The 15,757-nt window shown below is 39.6% G+C and overlaps 1 protein-coding gene across 11 annotated transcripts in view; it reads right to left on the bottom strand.

Moving 5' to 3' along the window:
* cobl (cordon-bleu WH2 repeat protein) overlaps positions 1–15,757 on the bottom strand; it is a 141,303-nt gene that overhangs the window by 27,379 nt on the left and 98,167 nt on the right. The gene's annotated exons all lie outside the window — the stretch shown is intronic.

Below are 15,757 nucleotides of genomic sequence, written 5' to 3'. Positions count from 1 at the left end.
ACATGCTGTACTTGGTGAAATCACGTTCACCCATTTGAACACATTTGGTGAAGCTGTTTTTGACCAAAATTATCGGCGGCAAATTGTCTGACAAAACTGGAGTGACAGGTTTTTTTAGCTGCAGTGTTTACTTGGCCATAAGAATGCCACACATACACAACAGGTATTTTTTAGTTGACATTGAACATTAAAAATGGTTGAAGTATTGCTCCATGAGCTGACACACTATTTTTCATGTAAATTTACATTAGCAAAACAATTTTCACCTTAGAGGACAATGTTAGTTTTGTTTTACGTTAAACCATTTCTAGAATGTGTTTGTGCACTGGAGTGTTGATAATACGTGATATACTGAGTGTATTATTTAATATACAAAGGAAATGGCTACACAATATTATTTAGATTCATTTTAGATATTTGAGTGACTCGAAATAGCCACATGTCAGAGGTTTTTCAATGGCATCGAAAGTCACTTAAATCAAATTTTACACACACACACACACACACACACACACACACACACACACATACACACACGTTTGTTTTTGTGAATTGTGGGGACATTCCATAGGCGTAATGGTTTTTATACTGTACAAACCATATTTTCTATCGCCCTACATCAACCGTACACCTAAACCTACCCATCACAGGAAACTGCACATTTTTACTTTCTCAAAAAAAAAAAAAAAGATTCTGTATGATTTATAAGCCTTTTGAAAAATGGGGACATGGGGTAATGTCCTCGTAAGTCACCCTCTCCTTGTAATACACACACACACACACACACACACACACACACACACACACACACAAATGTCCTCAGATGTCCTTGTATAAATTAAACAGACCTAAATTAAAATTTGCTCCTTTGTAGTTACAATGTGAGGCCTTCCTTATAATGTAACTGGTATTCACTTCTGCGTTAACAGGTACATTATAAGGTTTTGCTTCTTCTAATCTAAGAAAGATTCTTCTAATCTATCCAAGTCTTGGCAACAGAGAGAATGTGTAATAGAACTCAGCAGAAAAGCATGCCAAATGCTTCAGCTATGCCAAATATTAAATATGTGTTTTAAGAAAACATTGCAAACCAGTACAGAGTTCTCTTCTTCAATGAGAATGACTAATTTGTATCCAAACAGAAGTCCAAGCTTTTTAATATGACTTCTTACAACACAAGCTGGATTAGGTGGTTTGCTGTCAAATCAATTTCTCATCAAAGAGAGGCAGAGTAAATAGGAAACGATGTGTTGGAATGAGAACTTCCTTCATAACCTGTCATAGCGAGCACAGTGTGAACCATGAACTTATGGGAAATAAGTCACAGATCAGGTGTTCGCAGAATTACTATGTGCAGACACACGCAAAGTTGACATCTAAGGAAAGGCAAGAAAGGGATATCTTCAACAATAAACACATTGAGAAGCTTAGAAATGGAAAAGAGGAACCAAGCTAAATGGGGAAAAAACGAGGATCTACAGTACATTGAGGAGATCTGTAAGAGAAGAACTCAAGAAAAAAAAAAAAAAAAAGTGATGAAAAAATATTGTCAGACAAAAAAAAAAAAAAAAAAAAAAAAAAAAAAGCAGAGAGCTGTAAAGAGGGTCTAAAGTTAAAGTTAAAAGTATGGGACCTACACTGAGGAGTGGTCTGTACATGATTGTAAGAGGCATCTTGGGAGTACTCCCTAAAGGAAGGGAAAAGGTTGGAGGTGACCTGGGATACCTCTTGCAATGGGTTTTGTCTTAGTTTTTGTAGCAATTGATGGCTGTCTATCCTAATAGTTTTGTGATTATGAGGCTTTTTAGCAGTGGGACCTACTTATTCTTATTCTGTCGTTACATATTGCTGGTCTGTTTCTCAGATACATCAGCATTCTTTAGTCCAAGAACATTAAGTTCCAGTCAAGAGAAAAACTCCCTGAATGTTTTTTTTTTAATTCGTTTGAGTATCCCACCTAATTAGAATACTGGGCTAATTACCAAACACTTCAATGAATAAATAAACTGGGTTAGTTTTTGGGTAGAAAACAAAGACACTGAGCCAGGACCTCTTTCCAGTACTGGTTTTTCCAGGTTTTTCTCTTTCCAGGACATTTGCAGTTCCTCAGAAAAGTATGTATAACCTAAACCATAATTCTCTCTTTATAGATGCATTTTTTCCCTCTTAATTTCCCCTTAAAAATTTCTTTAGAATAATAAAAACTGAAACGTTGTTTGCTTAAGCATTCATTTCCTGTGTTGCATAAGAGTGAATGCTTAATACTCTGTTCAAGCAGGAAGGAAAGGACATAGGGAGGACAAAGATCATGTTGAAGAAGCTACAGAGTTCAATAACTGAGCACAAAGGTGCACCAAAATTGGAAGGTGTGTGGGGCAAATCACTGGCCACACCGCAAAGAGTAAAGTATGGTGGTAACGGCATCATGTTGTGGGTCTGCTTTCATTAGCAGTGAGTGGACTGTGTTGTTAAATGGAACAATGAATTTGTAGAAAGTTCATCTCTAGGACAATGATCCCAAACACAAGATCAAAGAACATAAAGGTGAATGTCCTGAAATAGCCTAGTCAAAGCCTTGATCTTCATCCAAATTAGAATCGGTGGTTCATCTGAAGACTGTGCTGTATAAAAGCCTTCCGACCAACCTGAATAAACTGAAAGAATACCCAAAACAGGCAAAAAATTACACCAAAGCAGTCTGCAAAGCTGCTATGTACTTGCTTAAAAAAACTTAGAAACTGCCATTGCTGCAAACAGTGACCTTACCACATTACAGTATGTTTGCATGCAGTTTTAATCAAGCTAGATTAGTGTTTTGAACAGTTGAGTTAAAATTTCTGTCCATTTCCTCTGTATATGACACAATGCGTAAATGAATATTTGAAGCATTAAATACACGTCACTTCTGTCTTTTGGAGCAAGTGCTCAACATCAAGGCTGAATATATATGCTGGATGATCACCTTTTTAGGTCTTTTAGTCAAACTTCTCAAAATCTGGACTGATAAAATTTTCCTTGAATAAAGCATTTATAGGACATTAAAAAATGGTTTAGTCCATAAATTGAATTGAATACTAAAGCAAACAACATATATCAGTGTTCTGTTTTTTGTTCTATCAATTTTCTTTCTTTTTTTTTTTTTTTTTTTTTTTTTAACATACAACTATGTAACATTTAAATAATCAGTTAGTTTTAGTTTTCTAGAACAAAATGCCAGTGTTCAGAGATTGGGGTAAGGGTTTTGCACTGCTCTGTATATATTATCAATGCTATACACAAAGCACAACTCCAGAGCCTGAGGTAGTCAGCTTATGAGTCATTTGGATGTACCAAAATAAATCGAGGAGCAGCAACAACATGAGTGTAGTTACATCAGTCCTGATGTGACATCTAAATGTTTACTCATTATCTTGTCCCTCTCCAGTGGAGGTTATCTTGAAGCCAACAGGAGTTTAAAGAGAAATAATATTTGTGGGGTGTTTTGAGAAGAGATGGGACAGCATTCAGTTTAGTGAAAAATATATCAGTCTAAGTAATGCCAGTTCAGCAGCTAACAGAACAAAAGCTCCACTCAATTACTAGGGGATCATGCGGTCATGATGAAGGGATATGTATTTAAATGTTATTTAAATGTTGAGCTGCAAGCTCACTGGCTGCAGATGCGACATGAACCAATCAGCTTGTGCCATGTATTTAACGATGTATCATCAGGTTGCGTTAAGGACCCATCAGCCTGAGCCATCTAGAGTTCCATGACCGAACTTGGTATATATACAGTATATATATATATATATATACATACACACACACACAGTACACATGTTAGGGCTGTCAAAACTAATATGTTATTTTCTGTAATTAATATTTTCTGTTTAATGTGTTAATAATATTTAATGCAATTAACGCAACATCTGTTTTTTTCCCTTCCTAGCATCCTTTGTCTAGTGAGAATGTTGCGATCACCTCCGCACTGCCATTCAAAAGTTTGGCATCAGTAAGATTTTTTTTTAATGTTTTTGAAAGAAGTCTCTTCTGCTCACCAGAGCTGCATTTATTTGATCTAAAATACAATAAAAACAGTAATATTGTGAAATATTATTACAATTCAAAATAATTGTTTTTCAATTAAAAAATATAGCAAAAAAAAAAAGTACACAATTGTTCCCTTTCGAGGGAACTCACGCAGCCTCACGCTTTGGGATTGCCTCTTACATCTGAAGCACTTGTGTCAACTAGTCCAATGGCGAGACGTCACGGGCAGGTGACGTCACAACCAGGAAAGCATAAAAGCACATCCGGAATGACTGACATTAGCTTCTGTGCCTCAGCAAGCACTCTATGTGAAACAGTTTGTCTTATTTATTGTTGTCTGTCACTATATCAGTCACAAGCATAAAGATATTATGGTGAGCAAACGTTTAGATCGTGTGCTCCTCCCTGCCTTTGTTTCATTACGGATGGGGATACACACGATCTGTGTGTTGTTGGTTTGGGAAAGGAGCATGCTCTGTCAGCTCTCGAGGGCGCTGACTGTGAGCATTGCAAGATACTATCGCTTTGCACGCTCCGCTCTCTTCTGTCACTCACTGAGGAGGGTGTTCAGGCTTGCGTTCCTCGCGGTAACAGCCCCGTTGCTGCCAAGGCAGCATGGAAGCTGGTATTGCAGGGTTCGTAAATGGATCTCACTGAGAGGTTAGAAATGGGCCTTTTCTCTATCTTCACTTGGGGGATCCAGCACTCTCTCTATGGGATCGGAATGGGTAGAGAGCACGGTGCCTTCAGCAGTCTATCTCTGAGGAGGCAGATACGCTGAGCATCGATATGTTAGAACTGAGGACTCGCCATCCTCATCTCCTGCTTATGAGGAGCATGCATGGTCAGCTCTCTCTATATTTATATATATATATAAAAATGGAGGTCTGTGTTCATTCATAAAATTTCCCGCCGTTGTTGACTATGCAATAAAGAATCGAGTGGCTAGGATCTCGAGTCCATAAAGTGTAGTGTGTTGCAAGCTATGAATTTATGATTCTTTTATTGTACATTGAAACTATTCTAATATAGTTCAGCCTTCCATCCAGACAGTGTTGTCTTGTCTGGTTGAACTTTTTGCTGTATTCAATTTTGAGAAATTAAATGAAAAATACTTATCTGACTTTGACTAGTTAGATTCATGTATTAGTTCAGCCTTTCATCCAGACTGTATTAACTTGTCTGGTTGATCTTCCGCTGCATTTAATTTTGAGAAATTAAATAAGTTGGCAGCATTTAATTTTGAGGAATTAAATGAAAAATCATTATCTGACTGTGATCAGTTAGATCCATGTATTAGTTCAACCTTTCATCCAGACTGTGTTAACTTGTCTGGTTGACTCGATGCTCAGCACATCCACCTCCTCGGAGCTAGACAGCTGCAACACCTTGTTATACCATTTAATTTTTCAAAATGAAATGGTATAACAAGGTGCTGCAGCTGTCTAGCTCCGAGGAGGCGGAAGTGCTGAGAATCGAGTTGGGGGAAATTGAAGATTTGCCATCTCAATTCCCTGTGTATAAGGAGTTTGTGAAGATTTAACTCAGGCTGTGGCAAAGTGAAACATTATATGGCTGGCTGAGAGACAGGGCGCTCGGCCAAATGTTTTCTTGTCATCAAAATAAAAACCTCCATGTCGAGGCTTTCCATTCTTTCCCGATCTCCACCATGTGAATTAAACCCTTTTCAGCTCCGTTTTTCAGTTCTCAATTAAAATATATATAGGGGGCTGAAAGAGAATGTGAATGGGGCGATGCCAAGGGTGGAACAGACACTTGCGAGCTATCTGAAAGAAAGATTCACTCAGCTGAAGCCTCTGAAGCAGAAAATGGATCTGAGGACCGTTGTTCTTGCGAAAAAGGCTTCGGCCAAAGAAAAGTCCTGATACCTGAAGTTCTGGACTTCAGAGGGCAGGCCCCTTCGGAGGTTAATGGTTTCTACCTCATTACACGGTGCCCATTCCAGGAGGCCGATCTGCCAACCCCGCCACCCTCGGTGCTTCGGGGCGCAGCGGTTTCCAACAAGCTCATGCCTCAGACACAAGATATTGCGTCAGTGCATCTGAGTCAGTCCCTCAACATTGTGTTGTCGGGATGCTCGTATCCTCTGATGAAGGAAATAGAGGAATCAGCTGGGATGTTCCCTGCCAGTTTGCTTCAGGGCACCAAGCTGACTACTCGAAGAACACCAGAGGTCAGTCTTGAGAGACTGGTTCCCTTAGACCTTCTGGCAGCGTGAGACTTCTGCCAAATGTGTCACAATGGGTCATGCAGACTGTAGAAAAAGCCTACAAAATCCCATTTGGGTGTCATCTGCCTTATTTCAACGGGATTTTACCACTGCTGTGGGCACCGAGCAGGTTCTGGTAATGGAACAAGAAGTAAAAACTCTCTTGGGCTAGGAGGCTATATAATGTGTTGCTCCACCCGAGGCAGAGTCCAGTTTCTAATAGCCGGTACTTCATCGTTCCAAAGAAGGATGGGGGGTTGCGTCCCATCTTAGATCTGCACCATCTAAATCGCTCAGGCAGATTGTGACTCAAATCAGATCCGAGGACTGATTTGTCACTGTAGATCTCAGGATGCATACTTCCACGTATCCATCCTTCCACAGGGTTCCTGTGGTTCCTGAGGTTCACTTTCAGGGGCGAAGCGTACCAAAATCGGGTTCTTCACTTCGGTCTAGCTCTATCACCCTGCACTTTCACTAAATGTGTGGATGCGACTCTGGGGCATCCACGTGTTAAACTATGTAGACAATCTTAGCACAATCTGATCAGACGGTGGTTTGGCATCGAGATGTCATCCTCACCAGCAAGAAAGAGTTAGGATGTTAAGAAAGAGTTAAGGCTGAATGTCAAGAAATGTGTGCTTTTGAGCACAGGGAACCATTTTTCTAGGCATGGTGTGGGACTCAATGACGATGCAGGCATGTCTGTTTCCTGCTCGTATCGGTTTGATTCTCACAGCCATAAACAAGATAAAGTTATGCCAGTCACTAACTGTCAAACAGTCTGTGAGACTGTTGGGTCTGATTGTAGCTGCATCCAACGTGAACCTTTTGGCCTGCTGTACATGAGACCCATGCAGTGGTGGCTCAAGACCAAGGGGCTTTTCCCAAAGGGGGAACCCACTCCGCACGATCAAGGTCCTTGCACCTTGATAATATGGAGGAAGCCTGGGTTCCTGTTATTGCTTAATGCTCACGCACGACACATGCTTCTCTCACGGGCTGGGGAGCGGTTAAGGAATGCCGTTCAGCTCAGGGTCTGTGGAGGAGTCATCATCTCTTGTGGCACATAAATTGCCTGGAAATGATGGCTGTCTTCACAGCATTGAAGCATTTCCTCCCAGACCTGAGAGGCCATCATGTGCTTGTTCGCACAGACAAAACATCAGTGGTCTCTTATATAAAGCATCAGTTGATCTGTGTCTATGCATGCTATGCAAACTAGCACAGCAGATCCTCCTGTGGTCCCAAGGAAAATAGCTCTACATGAGAGCATTATACATTCCAGGGTACCAAAATTTAGGAGCAGACATCCTGTCGAGGCAGGGGCTGAGGCCCGGGGAATAGAAACTTCACCCCGAGGTGGTGAAGCGTATATGGCAGGTTTTCGGCCAAGCAGAAGTGGATCTGTTCACGGATATAACGCACTGTCCAATTTGGGGCTGGGCGTTATGATACAGACATGGCCGAGGCTACGTCTGTACGCTTTTCCCTCGATTGCTCTGCTCCCAGGAGCTCTAGAGAAGGTCTGCCAGGACGGAATAAGTCTACTACCAGTAGCGCCATACTGGCCGAGCCAACTATGGTTCTCGGATCTGTTGTCCCTCCTCGACGGCTCTCCCTTGGAGAGTGGAGGCATGCTCCTTCACCCCTGCCCAGAGATATAGAACCTATGGGTTTGGCCTCTGAGGGGGCCCAACTCATAGACTTTGGTCTCTTAACCGAGGTTGTGGAGACCATACTTCACTCCAGAGCTCCCTCCACAAGGAAACAGTATGCATTTAAGTGTTAAACTCTACTGTGGGACCCAGTTAACTGCCCTATTGTGTAGCGTCTTGACCAATCAGACACACAATTATTCATTATTTTTAATGAATAATCCAGAAAACTCTCCCAACAAAGTTCTGTGAATCCATCCTCCAAAACTGCAACTAACATCCTAAATGAAGCTAACACACAGGCAGAACCAGGTGTCCTGTTACAGGACACAGGAAAACTTATAAGAACTTTTTTACAATCAGAAAGAATTTGCAGAGACTTGTGACTCTTAATTCTTTCTGAGAAGGACAAATAAACCCTTTTAATCCTATATATTCTATATATAACCACTTGAGAAATGTATAAACATGTATCCAATTTTCCCATCTCATGATTTTCCTTTTATAGGCTTTGGCCTATGTATTAATGCAACAAATATGCACAGTGGTCAACATGGATATGTTTTAGAAAGACACTATCTCTTGTTAGATATTAGAGGACACTGCATCCCCCATTTATAATAGTGCCTCACATCTCATTTCTGTAGAGGTTCAATGTCAGCACTAACAACTTCTAATGTCACCCTGTCTCCCCCCCTGTGTGTGTGTGGCAGGCCTAACCTGTCATGGCACCCTAAGCTATAATAGATCTGCTGAATAATTCATGAGACAGTTCTGTGATTATGAGCATTAATGTCATTACTCAGCAAGCAGCCAATCACACGACTGGGGACACATCCTCAACTTCCTCTGGAGTCACTGTCTTTCTAGGATTTACACATATACAAACTCAATTCTGCAGTAATAATATTCTGTGAAATATAAACTCTGTTCCAAAATCTAATGGGCTTCAAAAGCAATATCCAAACCAAAATTGACAACCTGATCTCAGGAGAAAATCTAGGTATTTAATGAGAGTGCATTTTTGCACAAATTTGTAAACTGTGATTCACATAAAAATGTACAATTTGTGTGAAAAAAAGTATGATGGTCCATCTCTAATCCCAGTCTTAACCTACCCCTTAGTGGGATGAGAAAAGACAAAAAAACATATAAATGATGTTGTATGAAATTATATGAATTTGCAACAAACCAAAATAGCTACAAAAGTGAGCTTCATAAGTGACTGATATAGCATCTGGACCAATCAGACACACAATTATTCATTATATTTAATGAACCCATCCCCCTAAACTGCAACTAGCATCCCAAATGAAGCTAACACACGGACAGAACCGGGTGTCCTGTTACAGGACACAAGAACACTGATAAGTTTTATTGCCATCAGGAATGGGCAGAGACTTGTAACTCTGACTTAATTCTTTCTGAGAAGGAAAAATAAATCCTTTTAATCCTATATATTTTATATATAACCACTTGAGAAATGTATAAACATGTATCCAATTTTCCCATCTCATGATCTTCCTTTTATAGGCTTTGGCCTATGTATTAATTCTCTCTTTTGAACTCTTTTGGTATTATTGTTTCAGAGTTGCATACTATGGTTAACTAAAATCACATGGGTAGCATGTTTGGTATTGATGGACTCCAACTTTCATTTCCTATTTGGTAATTTATGTTACATGTTGCTAACTCTATGACACACTAGTATTATAAGAATCTAGAAGGTTCTTCTCTCATGCATCCAATCCAATGTCTTATGCTAATATCTTGCTACAGAACAAAGACTCCTAAAAGTTCCCTCCGAAAGGACAACTCCTTATTGGCTCAGTCACCTTAAGAGGGTGTGGCATCTTTACACTTTAAAATCACTGATCACAAGATCACGACCCCTTTTTCCTTTACTGAAAAACGCTGATGTGAAGATGATGCTGTGCTAGAAGCTTTTAAGGAACTCCAAGCTTGTGCCAGGCTCCAGCCTAGACTTTACATTCACCAAAGATCCTCTGAATCCAACTGGTTCTCTTTCATCAAGACAACATCAGCAAAGATCAACGGGAGCCTCCACAAATTGCATCAGGACAGTTTAATCCAAATTGGCGAGATATGCAAGTATCAAATTTAGTCTAATTATTTGATACATTAAGTATCCTTACCCCTTTTAAAGAAGGGCATGTTAGAACTAAACTGATGGTTTGCTCAGGGCTGTTGATCTGCTGAATTTCAAACAATGCTGTAACTTCTTGCTTTCCTGTATTCTGCTTCCTGTATTCTGCTCTGTTTCCCTTGGTAATCTGTATGCATGCATGTGTGTGGATGTTAGAGTAGTTTAAGTGTTTAGTCTAGTTAATAAAGTCTTGTTCGTGTCTCACGTAAAGTTGTCCGTGTTTCATGCTCAAATACTGGAGTCCCTAATCATGCAGATTCTGACTACATGCTCTGAGTAGTACTGTACAATAAGAATGTTATTTCCCATAACCGGGAAATGAACATTTCATAGAATTAATAAACAATTAACACTGAGTGTTCATTGGCTGAACAGGTTAATTGATTGTAATATTAATTTTATTACATTAAGTTAATTTTATTAACTGATCCAAATATTTACCACTACTACCACTACCACTATTTAACTAGTTATGATTAATTATTCATATTTCTTTTGAGCTAATTTGCTACAATTGTTACAGTGCTGGAGTTACTGCAGGTTTGTTTTTCCGCAGGGTTATCCCCTTCCACACTGAAGATGTATGTGGTGGCCTTAGCTGGGGAGAAACCTGTTGGCCACATTTCCTCCAATGTGCTTTTTTGGCCAGGACAGGAGTTTGGCGGTTTAAAAAGCCTTATTACATAAGGAGTTATCCCTACAGGATGTGGTATGCGGCAGGCTGGTCCTCTCCGCTCACATTCGTAAGGTTTTACAACCTGGACCAGTTGTGCTCTCAGTATTCACACAGACAGGCACTTGTAAGCATGGCGTTTGGGCATTATCGTTCCCAGAGTGTCACAGACGCAGTGCGAGTTCCCTTAACCATAGTTCCCTGAGATGGGAAGGAGATGCTGCGTCACCCTGCCATACTTCCTTCATCCCTGTGATCGACTTGCTTTGGCTAACTGAAGCTAACAGCAGTCATTCCGGATGTGCTTTTATGCTTTCCCGGTCGTGACACCACCCGCCTGTGATGTTCCATCTCGCCATTGGACTAGTTGACACAAGTGCTTCAGACGCAATCACGCAGCGTCTCATTCCCTTCTCAAAGAATTATGGTTACAGTCATAACCTGAGACATTTTCAGCATTGATAATAATCAGAAATGTTTCTTGAGCAGCAATTCACCATAACAGAATGATTGCTGAAGGATCATGTAACACTAAAGACTGGAGTAATTATGTTGAAAATTCAGCTTTACTAACAGAAATAAATTGCATTTTAAAATATATTCAAACAGGAAACAATTATTTTAAATTGTAATAATATTTCACAATATTACTGTTTTACTGTATTTTTGATTAAAGCTGCTGTCCGTAACTTTTTTTGGTTAAAAATTATCCAAAATCAATTTTTGAGCAAGTACATAACCAGTCAGTGTTCAAAACTATCTCTTTACCTTAGCCGATTCACAACGGTAAGCTTGTAATAATGTTTTATGATTCTGGTGGTACTGGTGGCTTTCCGCAGGAAAATACTGAAATAACTGAAATAAAGACTTTCCCTGCTGTCAGGAAATGGCAGTTAAGAATTGAAAAAATATCTAAAGTGTTTGTCAAGCATGTTCACTTACAAAATCTGTAAGAATTCATGGAGTTTTCTATCATTTAATTGACCATGAAAAATTACTTGATCTTACCTCTTTAGACATTATAATCTGAATTACTGTGATGAATGAACTCAGTGATAAAGCGGTGTAGTAATGCTTGTAACAAGGCCACAGTGAGGAGTTTTTGATCTTAATATTAGAGTGCCATTTTCTTAACAGTAAATTCATACAGATTGTAAATCTATATGCTGGAAAGATTTAAGACGAGTATAAATTTACTACTCCCCTCCTATTGGCCCACTGAGGGCCCTGGCTGTTATCTAAATCAAACCTAATAAAGCTTTTTACCAATAAAGATAAAAACAAAACCCCTGCTATGAGGGGCCAAAATGAAAGGGAAATGGAAAGGGACATGAATTACAAAATCTACTTCTGTTTTTTTTACTGTGCTGACTCCTTATTCATGTCCTATATCTTTTAGGCGATGTTATTAAATTGTATAAATTGTATTATACACAGGTGTATAAAATCAAGCACCTAGGCATGCAGACTGCTTCTACAGACATTTGTGAAAGAATGGGTCGCTCTCAGGAGCTCAGTGAATTCAAGCGTGGTACCGTGATAGGTTGCCACCTGTGCAATAAGGCCATTCGTGAAATATCCTCACTACTAAATATTCCACGGTCAACTGTTAGTGGTATCATAACAAAGTGGAAGTAACTGGGAACAACAGCAACTCATCCATGAAGTGGTAGGCCACGTAAAATCACAGAGAGGGGTCACAGTGCGCAGAAGTCACCAACTTTCTGCAGAGTCAATAGCTACAGACCTCCAAATTTCATGTGGCCTTCAGATTAGCTCAAGAACAGTGCGTAGAGAGCTTCATGGAATGGGTTTCTATGGCCGAGCAGTTGCATCCAAGCCTTACATCACCAAGTGCAATGCAAAGCGTCGGATGCAGTGATGTAAAGCACACCGTCACTGGACTCTAGAGCAGTGGAGACGTGTTCTCTGGAGTGACGAATCGCGCTTCTCTGTCTGGGAATCCAATGGATGAGTCTGGGTTTGGCGGTTGCCAGGAGAACGGTACTTGCCTGACTGCACTGTGCCAAGTGTGGTGGAGGGGAGATAATGGTGTGGGGTTGTTTTTCAGGGGTTGGGCTTGGCCCCTTAGTTCCAGTGAAAGGAACTATTAATGCTTCAGCATAATAAGACATTTTGGACAATTTCATGCTCCCAACTTCGCAGGAAGAGTTTGGGGATGGCCCCTTCCTGTTCTAACATGACTGCGCACCAGTGCACAAAGCAAGGTCCATAAAGACATGAATGAGCAAGTTTGTGAGCAACTTGACTGGCCTGACCTCAACCCGATAGAACACCTTTGGGATGAATTAGAGCGGAGACTGTGAGCCAGGCCTTCTCGCCAACATCAGTGCCTGACCTCAAAAATGCACTTCAAGAAGAATGGTCAAAAATTCCCATAAACACACTCCTAAACCTTGTGGAAAGCCTTCACTGAAGAGTTGAGGCTGTTATAGCTGCAAAGGGTGGGCCAACTCCATATTATACCCTACGAATTAAGAATGGGATGTCATTAAAGTTCATGTGCACGTAAAGGCAGGCGTCCCAAAACTTTTGGCAATATAGTGTATATATAGTGGTTGGAAGAGAGTAACTGTTAAAAGAAGCTGAGAATTTGGCTCACTGTGTTATGGTTTGATCCAGTGAGAGTGGAAATAAGAGACAAAAAAAAAAAAAAAAAACATAAGAAAATTGCTTTTTACCTTTATGCTGTCATCTGTTTTTTTTTTTTTTTTTAACCCCAGGTTAAGGCAACTGGGTTAAGCAGCATTTTAAATCAACTATTTTGAAATGGCACTGCTTTCGACCCTGAAGGGTTAGTTTCAACCCTTTCAACCCTTAAAGGGTTAGTTCACCTAAAAATGAAAATTCTGTCACTAATTATTCACCCTCATGTTGTTCCACACCGTAAGACCTTCGTTCATTTCTCAGAATACAAAGTAAGATATTTTTGATGAAATCCGAGAGGTATATGACTCATCTATAGACAGCAATATAATCAACACTTTCAAGGTCCTGAAAGGTACTAAAGACATTGTTAAAACTGTCAATGTCACTGCAGTGATTCAACCTTAATTTTATGAAGCAACGAGAATACTTTGTGTGTGCAAAAACAAAACAAAAATAACAACTTTATTCAACAATATTTTCTCGTCTGTGTCATTCTCCTATGTTGTTTATGTCCAGCGCTTTCAGGTTCTACGTCAGAACGCCGACTCATTATTGGCCGGCTCCTGCGTCAGCATCACACGCACGTGTCGTGCTGCTCACGTATGCAGCTTTGGCCAATACCGAGCCAGCATTCAGACGTAAACACGGAAGCCTTCACTGTGCGTACTCCATCACCTGCGTAAGGATAATGACAGGGAAGAGAAGAGATTGTTGAATAAAGTCATTATTTTTGTTTTGTTTTTGCGCACAAAAAGTATTCTTGTTGCTTCATAAAATTAAGGTTGAACCACTGTAGTCACGTCAACTGTTTTAACAATGCCTTTAGTACCTTTCTGGACCTTGAGAGTGTTGATTATATTTCTGTCTATGGATGAATCATATACCTCTCAGATTTCATCAAAAAATCTTAATTTGTGTTCCGAAGATTAACGAAGGTCTTACAGGTGTGGAGCGACATTAGGGTGAGTAATTAATGACAGAATTTTTATTCTTGAGTGAAGTAACCCTTTAAATGCATAAAGTGCGAAACAATGCTGTGCTAACGTGTTAGGCCAAGTTGTTAAGCTACAGAAAAACAAACATAAACTAACCCAATGCTCATTTCATTAAATGTGCATGCAATTTGTACTATTTCTGAGGTTTAAAATGTCAAACAGTGATAGAAAACAATCTTCAGCTATATTGTTTTTGCAGCATCTTGGGACATTTACAGTGGATTTACAGTTCAAGTTGACTTTTCCAAAGATAGACATGCTGTTATTAAAATAGGTTGTGTTGAATGTTGTCTAATCAATGTTATTAACCTCATGAATATGCAAATTTATAATGTTATAAATGTCATAAAATGAAAAATTCAAAACCTGAATACCCAAGATATATTACCTAGTGAGGGTAAACTGTAAACAGTGTGAAACAAGCAAGGAAATAGCCTAGGACATTTTAGGTGCAGTTTTTTTTTGTAGCTGCAGATTAATCTATTCCCATAACCGGCTTCTTAGGAGACACTGAGCATGGAGGAACCAATAAATGGCATCCCTCTCTATACTCCTTTTAGCTTTTACACTGAAACTTAGTAGTTTTTTTGTTTTTTGTTTTTTTTTCAAAGTCTGTGGTCAATGCTTGGTAAGCATTTTGCAAAAGCACAGTTCTTCAATGTTGTTCTTTTTTTTTTTTTTTTCTCCCCAGCAAACGGAGACAGATCCATTTGATTACTCTTCTACAATTAAAAGCTCTGAAAGACCATTTTACAAACATTGCACACTGTAGTTCACCCCTATCCAAAGAAACAGCAGTGTAGATCAAAGCTTTGGGTTTCATGTCTTATTAATTGAAAAGATTCAGAAGAGTTGGCAGAGTATTGAAATGTTGCCAATTGTGCAGACTCGTCTCTTGTGGCACATAAAAGAAAGGTTTGTCCTCACCTGCAGCCATCTTTGATTAAACCTCTTCCTCATTAAGGGTGGAATCAATTACATTAAAATGTTTCTTTTTCCATAATAACCACCATTTGTTTTCTTTTGAAAATGGGAAAAGTATACTAAGTACGTCAAGTGTATGTGAACAGCCAAACTGTATACTTGTGTGTGCAAATTATACTTCATTTGATAGCATGCACAAACACAGCCGTTCTACGCACGCACACTAGAAACTACACAAACGCACTAGAAGGTTTCACCTTTAAACCAGTGTCTGTGCTATTTCTTTTCAGAAGTTATGACTGATACAATATCTTTATACTAGAGTTGCAGCTCTTAACCCCCTCACACAAACATGCCTATGCAGACGTTGTTTTTGTTCCACCTCTTTTACTAAATTTTCAAAAGTGA

The sequence above is a fragment of the Ctenopharyngodon idella genome, chromosome 16, assembly GCF_019924925.1.
Source record: "Ctenopharyngodon idella isolate HZGC_01 chromosome 16, HZGC01, whole genome shotgun sequence".
NCBI lineage: Eukaryota > Metazoa > Chordata > Actinopteri > Cypriniformes > Xenocyprididae > Ctenopharyngodon > Ctenopharyngodon idella.
Note: the sequence above shows the minus strand (reverse complement) of the source record. Positions and strands in the feature narration are given on the sequence as shown.